Genomic DNA, 10,708 nt, shown 5'->3' with positions numbered 1-10,708 from the left:
CATCTCAAACAAACAAGTCCAACAGAGATGGGGAAAGGATTTGCATGTGCTGGCAGACAGAAGGTCTGCACGCTTGTTTCCTCAGAATCACTATGGTCCTGTTCCTGGAGTGGAAGTTGGAACACTTTGGAAATACAGGTTACAGGTATGAGAAAAATAATTTTGGTTTTTGTTGAATTTTTATCAGAATTTTATTTACAGATTTCTATATTTGATGGCAAATTAGGTGCCTTGTCATCTTAGCCAGAGCTATTCAGTTTGAAAAATGTGTATTTAAGTAAGCATGTACGTATAGGTATTTTCCCATTTATAATAGGGTAGGTCCCAAAATACCCATCGCTTATTGGAAAAATCGTTATCTTCGAATATAACCTACCCTACATAGATGGTAGCATAGCTTGTACTGTGCAGTATACCATGTGCATATATAGTATAGTAATTATTAATATTAGCTAATTCTCTAGGCACAATGCAGATTGACTTATGATAATTCAGTACAAAGAAATTGAATAACACTAACATGAGTTAGCCTAGCGTACACTATGGTATATCATATACATATACAGTAGCCTAGCCTACAGTATACTCTATATACATAGGGTATAGTAATTTTTAATAACGGCTAATTCTGGAGGTTCAATGCATTCTGACATGATAATTCAGTACAAAAAAAATTGTATAACATAAAACAAAAATTACGTATACTGTAAGGAGTATCTCCATATAATTTGGTAATCCGGTAAGACATCGGTATAATTGAACAGTCAGGCTGTTGATGGTTACATATAATTATGAAATACAAACATAACGAATATGCATTATTTCCATGAATCTATTAAAAAGTTATGCATTACCTCATTGTATATATAGTATGTATCTCATATTATTGTATTATAAAATATAAACAAAGCGGTCAGTGTTTCGTTTTGGAAATGGGCTGTTGGCAAATAAGAGTTTATTTAGCCTTATTTAACTTAATTCCAAGCAATTTTTCTTGCCTGTAGTCAGCATAAATGAATATGGGTGACAAGGTCATTTTTTGTTCTACATAGTGTTAAGTTGACCCCATATACTGAAAACTGGGAACCAGCTGGGAAGAAGATAGTGATTTTAAGTCGAAATAGGGCTGATACTGTGAACTAATTTTTTTTTTGTTCGTTGAGTGTTGTAGGGGCATGTTTGTGGGTGGGGGGGGGGGGGGGGGGGGGGGGGGGGGGGGGGGGGGGGGGGGGGGGGTTGTGGGGGGGGGGGGGGGGGGGGGGGGGTTGTTATTCTTTTTGCTTTTTTTTACTTGATTTTCTCATAATTTGAGCTTTTTATGTTTTTATCTTTTATCTCTATTTTATCTTCGGTTGTGTTTGATGACATATCAAACTTTGTTTTCTCAGAATCAGCAACAACTTGCAGTTTAAGTTTAGTATTATTTTCTTGCTGATCTTTTATCCGTAGAGAATAAAGTAATAACATAGAAGTATATCGGTCCTATTCTACATAAGATCATTTTATAAAACTTCGATATAATAGTTTTACTATTGTAGGATGGTGGAAATACAAGCAAAATGGTGGGGTGTTGTTATCCGATTTGGTTGTACTTGGCAGAAAAGTTGTTTCTCGTTCAGTTGTTCACGGCTGGAGACATTTATGCAAAGAGTATACGTAATTTTGGTATTTAATACTTCTATCATTCTCTTTTTTTTTATTCTTTTTTTTTTTTAATAAATATTACCTTAATATAATTTATCTAGCCCTAAATCCCCCAAAACTCCACTAAAATTTACCACATTGGTAACCCAGTCACCTCCTACTCTGTCAGCCAGTTGGCAACACTGCCATTGACAGTTGCAAAACTTTCCTTGAAAATCGGGTTGCTAACGAGCGCCCGTGTTGTTGAGATCATGGCTGCTCTTTTTAAATGAAACCTTGTGTGCCTTTAAAGCATTATTTGTCAATGCGGCTTGATGTTATTTGCCATTTATGAAATCCGCGAAATTAGTGAATTAACTTTTATTTCTATTGTGGTGTATATTTTATTTTGACGAACTTTTGTGCGACCCAGATTTAAGTGACCTGTCCTCTGGATAGCCAAGGTGATTTAACTCTTCCTTCTGCCAGCAAAATCAGAAATTGCACATCTTGTGGGACAAGGATGAGTAGCAGGGAGTATGAACCTCATGACTTTTGTAACTTGTCGTGGACAGGTTTGTGACTGTTAGCGTATGGGAAGATGGGAGAGGGAGGGGAGGTGGGGAGGAGGGAGGAGGTTTGAGGTTGTTTTTGGAAGGGATTCTCCCTCCAGAAAGGACTTCAGGTATCAATAACCTATCTGGGGTTACTTCTCTTTTTCATTTTTTACTGGCACTAGGAGAACCCAGGTTTGAGAGTTACTGGACCCCTGTCGCACAAGAAAACTGTCTAGAGACATATGTTTCTGGCATTAAACATGTTGGAGACAAGGATTGTAACTTCTTTGTTGGGATGATATTTCTCCACAAAATTATTTTTATATTAACACTTTGCAAACGTTCTTTTACTCTTAAACACTACGAGCCTCTATTTACAAAAGTGTCTGTCCGTATGTCGGCGGCGTTCGTGAGTCAGCGCCAAAGCGGGAAAAAAAGTTTTTTTTTTCAAAACACAGCACACTTAGTTTTTTAAGATTAAGAGTTTCATTTTTTGGCTCCTTTTTACTTTCATTGCCTGAAATTTAGTATGCAACCATCAGAAATGAAAAAAAATATTATCATATATAAATAGTGGAATATATGACCCCGGAAAAATTTTCATATATAATTGTATACAAATCTCGCTGTGAGCAAAAGGGTTAAAGCTAATGAGTTTATTTTTTTTTCGTTGTATTGTACACTAAATTGCAATGATTTTGCTATATAACAGATTGTAAAACAATCAAAAAGCAACACAGAGAAAATATTATCACAAAATGATGCATGAATTCGTAACACGTAGACCATAAAAAGTTATTTTTCTAAAATTACCATAAATCGATTATTGTGCTAGAGACTTCCCTATTTCTTGTGGGAAAGATTGGACTTGAAAAGGCTTGATAAAAACGTGATCATCATGAAAAATCTTCCAAGAAGAATATTTCAGGGCTCTATTGACTAATGTGTGAATACAGGCGGTCCCCGGGTTACGAACGGTTTGTTCCGGTCTTTACCCGACGTTTCCGAGGTTACGACGCTTTTTGTCTTTAAATATTCAATGGAAAAAGTCCGTCCTGGGTTACGACGCTTGTTTTCCGGGAGAGGTTACGACGCTGACCGGGCTTTATTCCCGACGCTCCGAGTTTAAAACGACAGGCGTTTTAAAAACTAAAAAAACCATCAACTAATGATAAAACTCCTTTATAGTTTTAGCACAGTATATTAATAAAAAAAAAAAAAAAAAAAAAAAAAAAAAAAATAAGTTTCTGGTTAGATTACAACAAAAATTTTGAGGTTATGATGATTTTCGACACTTTTTATGTCGTATTTTTTGTATTTTTTCTAGTTTTTTAGTGACGCCTCATATGCGGAACTAGTTTCCGAGCGAATGAATACATACTAGCTTGCAGTGCGCAAAGTTTACATAATAACAGTCCAAAAGCACAAATAATGAAAAAAATCATTGCTTGTTTCCAGTAATAACTAACGCTAAGTTTCTGGTTAGATTACAATGAGAGAGAGAGAGAGAGAGCAGAGAGAGAGAGAGAGGAGAGAGAGAGAGAGAGAGAGAGAGAGAGAGAGGAGAGAGGAGAGAGAGAGAGAGAGAGGCGTCTTCCGACGCTCCGAGTAAGGACAGAGAAGTGTTCGTTTCGTTAAACGGCTCTGACTCATGCCAGTAAATGTTTTGTTGATACTAATAATATAAGCCTATTTAAAGATACGTTTACTTTAATTAGTCTATATGATACGTAAAATAGTAATCAATGTTCTTGTAGCCCTCAAGATTTGGCAAAATCGAAGTATCCAAAGAGAGATATTTCATATCCAGTACACTGGAACCTTGACATACGAATTTTAATTTGTTCCGTTACCATCGTCGTATATCAAAACAGTTGTATCTCAAGCATTTTTTTCCCATTTAAAATAATGTAATATGTATTAATCCGTTCTAGCGGTATGAAACCACACCTAAACACAGCTAAATACATATACAAATATTTACACAAATTTTATCACAATAAACGAGTAATAACACATAATGATAAATAACATAGCAATGTGATAAATGATAATAAATGTTAATAAAATCAATTAAAAAAAAGAAAGGAAGTTTTACTTACCACAACGAAAGATGACGTGAGGCCAGCAGGGGGAAGAGGTAGGGAAGGGTGGCCAGGGAACGATTGTTTGCTCTTTTTATTTACGTATGTACACTAATAACTACGTAATAAACACAAATGAAATAACATTGCTAAACTAATTTTTATTTTTTTTTTATTTTAATCAGTTTGTAGTTTTAGAAATAATGGTGATGCCTTTGGAAGGTTTTATGCTTTGCTATAATTTCATGTTTTGCTTCCATCGAAATCATTTTCTTGGGTTTTTTCTTATCCACCTGCTTTGCTCTTTAGCTTTGAGACCCATGGTTAATAATAAAATAGACAAAAATAACACGAAAAAATAGGCGCAAATACAACGAACTAACAACGACGTGTTAACATGCAGCACCAACAAACAAACAAGCTGAACGCCATTTATCGGATCGCCTATACAACTAACACGTCATCGCAAAATCGTATCTCAAATATTTCGTTGTATATCAAAGCTTATATTTTCGCAAATTTTCTGTTGTATCTCAAAACATTCGTATATTTAGGGCAATCGTATGTCAAGTTCCAGTGTAATTTGATCAGAGAGAGAGAGAAGAGAGGGAGACGCCTTGGCAACAATGGTCACCGTCTCGGGGATTGACGTAACATTTATTTTCTGAACAGATAGGACAGAGAAGTGTTCGTTTCATTAAACGGCCTCTGACTCATAGCAGAAATGTTTTGTTGATACTAATATATAAGCCTATTTAAAGATACGTTTACTTTAATTAGTCTATATGATACGTAAATAGTAATCAGCTGTTCTTGTAGCCCTCAAGATTTGGCAAAATCACTCCAGGTTGTACATAAAACTTCAAGAATGTAGTGTCACCAGAGGATTACAATAGTTTTTACCTTCAAGAACCAGCATTCTTTTATGAAAATAACTCCAGGTGTACATAAAACTACAGGAAACAACATGTAGTGTACCAAAGGATTACAAGTAAGGTTTTTATAATTTTTCTTTTTATTAGTTTAAGACATATTTCCAAGCGTCGTTCCGGCTTACGACGATTTTCGGCTTACGACGCGTCTCAAGAACGGAACCCCCGTCGTAAACCCGGGGACTGCCTGTAGTATTAAGTTTAAAAGATCGTTGACATGAGCTATAAAAATTATTTGTTAGTCCTGTAAAGGTATGTTTTCTGTAAACGGACTTGGCAAATTCAGAATTGTTCTTGTTATTTTCAAATCCAGGTAAAGTAAAATTCCCTCATTTTCGACTTCATGTAAAATTAATATTTGGATGAATATTGTTAATGAAATCTAAGAACAAAGAAACATTGCCAAGGGTGTGAAATAATGCAAAGGTATCGTCAATGTATCTACAGTAAGTGAAGGTTTGAAGTTGAGATCACACTGTGATCTCAACTTCAAACCTTCACAAATATGCTAACACTCGCAAAGGTTCTGCAAAGCACGAATGCGTCGAAGAAATCGCTCTCCGATGATGCGTCGCTGATGCTTTGTATTGCGTGAACTCCCAGCATCCCTCAAGGGGCATGATTGAAAATCTTTGCCAAAGTTAAGCTTATAACTTTTTCCACAAAAAAAAAAAAAAAAAAAAAAAAAAAAAAACTGTAGTCGACGTACTGTACGTCCACTTAGCACCTGACAGACAATTTTAATCGATGTACAATATGTCCAGTTGGCGTTTAAGTGTTACTCCCTGAAGTAGGCAATTATGTATACACATTTGTTTTCTGAATTTTACAAACCAGCCTCTGCTGGCCTAAATTCATTATCAGCAGCACTTGTAGGCATTTTCTCACTGAGAGAGGCATTCAACTTTCTCTAATTCTTGCTACAAGTTTCTTTCTTGAATTATTTTGTATTTTTGTTGTTTCTTTGGCCTCATTATGGCTTGTTTAGCAGTTGCACTTAAGTAAAAAAGCACAAAAGCACAAAAACAACAAACACAAAACATAATAGGTCACGAAAGAAGATGGATACTTTGGGTACTACTCGACACAGAGCCTGGTCACGTGCTGGGACCCGGTTGGAGCGTTTGAGTGTTCGAAAACCGATGAAACATACAATAACAGACAAAATTTCATCAAAAAAGTCTAAGAAAACCGAAACGTATGAAAAGAGGCGTACAATAACCAAGGTTTGACTGTACTAACATATTCTTCTAGTGAAATGTGTCTGTTATCAGATGCACTGACCAAGTAATAGGTGCATAACCGTGGGACAATTTTCTTCAGGGTTGTGACTGAGATAAGTATCTCCTAATAATTATCCTGAAACTCAGTGCAGCCTTTCATTCCTCCTGAGAGTTTACAGGTTTCATTTTGAGACACAGTGGTATTGTTAAGCATTAACACCACAGAGCAACATTATGACCAAACAAGAGGGTTTCTTTTTTCCTCCTGTTTCAGTTTATATACAGGTGCTCGAGTGTAACTAGTAGTTCACTCGATAGCTCTGTAAGCCAAGAACATTCCAACCTGGAATGTACTCCCAGGCAACTCGGCCTACGGAATCAAGTGAGGGGCAAGGTACTGGTTTCTCACGGAGACATCGTTCGTCTTGGTATTGTTTCTACTCGTCAAAGGTTAAATACTAATGTGAACACCTCTGTCAAGCCATCACAGACCTAAGGTCTCTGGGCAACATTTGATTATGTTCCTGTCTCATGCTCCGCACACATCATTGCAAGAATCATTGGACAGTATAACAGAAGTCTTTGTCTTTTGCTCCATCGCAACTGACCCTTTGGCCGCTGTGATGACTGAGAATGATTTTCTTTAGACAAACTCGGCAGTTTTGTGCAGTTTATTCTTTTATTCTGTGTATCCTTGTGTTTTCACGACTAAAAGACTTCTAGCCTTCAATGCAAGCACAGACTCTCGCCAAGCAGCAATGAAATAGGTGATTAACTATTCAGTCCTCTGTAACATGCCAGGAATTAGAGCCGTCTTCACTGGTTGGTGTCATTAACGGGACTTTCTCTGTTCAGAATTGTGAGTTAACTTCTCTCAGATTCAATTTTGTAAGACGTAGGTCCACATTCACCCCTGTCTTTCACATAAGTAGTAGTATTTTTCCTCAGTTGAGATTAAATTACTAATGAGAAACTTCTCCCTCTTGCCATCACAGGTACCTTAGGTCTCTAGTTGGCTTTTGACTTCTGTTTAAGATGCCCTTGCAAGAATCATCAGACCAAGTTTTCTTTTTCAAGATTGCATCTTGTCTCTCTTTGGCATTGGCAAAGAGGATAAATGATTTGCACGGTTCGTGCTCAGCATCACCCTTCACAAGGTCGGTATCATGTTGTGACTCCATCTCGTATGTTCTGTCATTCAGCATCTTTTGATGAGTTCAAATCTTTCATGATCTGCTATTTGGGCTTTGTTTTTGTTGATCCAGATCAATAATTACTTTGTCCTATTGGTTGTGTTGCTGTACCTGCGGAGTAATCGACAACCTTCGCTGGACATTGATAACCCTTCTCCACTACTGATTTGCCAATGCAGAAGTGTCTAAGGACACTTCCTCCTCCAAGTCCTACGAGATCAAGAGGACCTTCTTTGCAGATGAATACATCGCCTGCATGCTCTCCCAGAGAGCACTCAGTGCCAGTGGCCTCTCCCAGAGAGCATAGGGTGGCAGTGTCTTGGTACCTTCATCACATTCTAAAGAATATATCAGACTGGAAGAGAGATGTGCCCTAATTAGGACCACATTTATGTCTCTTCCTTTGGGTCTTTGCCCATAGGACTTTGAAACCCATTTTTCTTGGATCTGTGGTGGGTGTTCAACAAGTTGTTTGCTTACCCAGCTCCTTCAAAAGGACAGGTTGCATCTTGCCTATGGTGTTTGATTCCAAAGATAAGAAGGATGCATGAATGACTGACTTCTCCTTCCTCTTCGTCCTTCTATTCCTCTTCCTTCGGGTTGAGGATAGGACTTGTCAGAACCCTAGAAGTAATCCCTCTCCTTCCTCTATCAAGGGGAGGAAGGAGACTGGCAATAAGGCAAACCCTTCTCAGATCTTTGCGTTAATGCTTCTGACTGAATATTCTTCCCAGCCTTTTTCATATGAGTTATGATTCCTCACGCATTTCGAAAAGGCCCACGAGTCCGACAATTGATCTTGCAGCTCTTATATTCTTTTCAATTTGTCAGAGGCAGGGCACTCCTCATTCGACCAGGAAGAATAACCTAGTTGTGCTGAACTCCAGTCGGTTATAGAGATTCATTCAGATTCCTCCCACCAATTAGTGAGTCTTCATAATGTAAAGGATCAAGGTTTTGTATATCATGTAGGAACAAATCACAATTTTAAAAATTAAATTGTATTTTTCCTAACTATATAAGCCTGAGAGCCTTTACATTTATGCCCACCTCATGGCCCCCCTCAATTTGAAACCTGGGCTGAAAGTCAAAGTGGAATGTTTACATCTGGGTAGGCTGCTTACCAGATGGTAGTTACTGCCTAATCACCTTGTTCAAGAGTTTTAACGGCCGTGTTCCAGCTTTACCTTTTACGTATGGGCGGGGCCTTGAGGACCCAAATACGTAAAGGAAAATATTAGAGGGGAAAATGCAGAATATCTTGATTCTAACGTACCTTAAAAAGGATTGATTTGGTTACGTTTACTCTAGAGAAGGTCGCCATAAAAAAACCAGCCAATTACTCTTACATTATTTATTTACAAGAGGCTGTTGAATGGCCTGGGAAAAGTAAATGCCACTTGTCCACACGTGGACCAATCCTATCTCTGTCAATAGGGTAAAGCTGGCCATAAACAGATTAAAAGTCAATGCTGGTTTCCAAAATTACTCATTGATATCTTGGTTAAGGAAGCACTTGCAAGCGAGGAGACAGGGACACGTGACTCAGCCAATCTGGAAAAATTCCCAGATACACAAAATGAAATAAAGACTTCTTGCACAATTAGTTATTCAATTTTGTCTAACACACAATACAAATTAACTTATAAAAATTTTTAAGAAAATATCAGCTTTAATAATCTAGGGTAATTTGACCACTTATATTACACCATTCAATCGTTATATAATTCAATGGAATATAAATGGATTATTAACGAGAATGCACTTAGGGGAAGTCCAAACGACTTATTAGCGAACATGAACCCAATGATTATATGTATACAACACATAGGAAAAACGTGTTCCAAAAATAGGTAAATATCTATTAGCTACAACATCACAGGAAAATGAAAAAATTTAATTTAGGAACAGCAATATATGTCCATAATAAAATTATATACGACAAATTAGATATAGATTACACTGAATTGCAAATTTCAGCAATAACAGTGAAAATAGAAAAATAATGTGTTTGATATAATTAACTTATACAATCAGCCTAATAAGAAGTATGATTTAAACAAATTACAGAAAATAATAAAAGAGTTTGAGAATCCAATATTAATTGTAGGAGATTTCAATGCGCATAACTCAATATGGGACTATAACACATTACTCCAGATAAAGATGGAGCAAAAAATAGTAGAAAACTTAATGAACGCTAATAATCTTTGTTGTCTGAATGACAGCGAAGTAAATACATATTATTCCAGAACCCATGGAACATTTTTCCACAGTAGATGTCACCCTTTGTTCAACAAATATAGTTGACAGACTAGATTGGAATATATGTGATGACTCTACTCAAGTGACCATTTTCCCCATAATAATATCCTTATTAAATAATGAACCAAAACCATATTCTCCACATTACAACATGCAAAAAGCAGATTGGGACATTTTTTACTTTCATACCGATAAAATACCGCCCCTATGATTATTTGAGAAATCACAATGAGACGAACGATTTCATTGTGTCCTTCATTAAAAAGGCAGCAGACAAAGCTATTCCACATTCAAAAACCCCATAATAAAAACTTAAAGTCCCCTGGTGGTCAGATGATCTAACTGAATTAGTACGAGAAAAACACTCTCTAGCAAGAAGGTTAGATACTCTAAAACAGAAGATTCAATAAGTTAATAAACAATCAAAACCATTCACTAAAAAGGACAATTTTACTATTAGAAATAGATGTATTAAAACCTTTATATATAAAATATCAGCCAATTTAGAAAAGAAGTAATAAAAGGTAAATCATATCTTGGAGGTCCTATGTGTCAGAAATAACAAGCGAAACATCCATTCAAAAAGTATGGGAAAAATTCAGAAAAAATAAATGGAACAAACATAGACCACCCAGACAAGCTATATTAGATAATGGAAATAAATTTTAGATCCCTTCGAAATAAGTAACATACTTGGGGCAAGTTTGCCAAAATAAGTAGTGACGAAAATCTAGACAAACATTTTAAAAAAGTAAAAAACAAAGCAGAGTCTATTATACTTAATTTTGAGATAAAGGAAGATATATATTATAATAAAAAGTTCAATATGGA

General features: G+C 36.4%; 1 protein-coding gene and 1 pseudogene across 1 annotated transcript in view; one reads left to right on the top strand and one right to left on the bottom strand.

Annotated features, from left to right (window-relative positions):
- The window catches only part of LOC135219861 (E3 ubiquitin-protein ligase UHRF1-like), a 207,727-nt gene that overhangs the window by 42,792 nt on the left and 154,227 nt on the right, over positions 1-10,708 (bottom strand). The gene's annotated exons all lie outside the window — the stretch shown is intronic.
- The window catches only part of LOC135220064 (E3 ubiquitin-protein ligase UHRF1-like), a 57,814-nt pseudogene that overhangs the window by 16,791 nt on the left and 30,315 nt on the right, over positions 1-10,708 (top strand).

This window comes from Macrobrachium nipponense, chromosome 1 (genome assembly GCF_015104395.2).
Source record: "Macrobrachium nipponense isolate FS-2020 chromosome 1, ASM1510439v2, whole genome shotgun sequence".
Taxonomy (NCBI): Eukaryota; Metazoa; Arthropoda; class Malacostraca; order Decapoda; family Palaemonidae; genus Macrobrachium; species Macrobrachium nipponense.
This window is presented reverse-complemented; position numbering and strand designations above follow the sequence as displayed.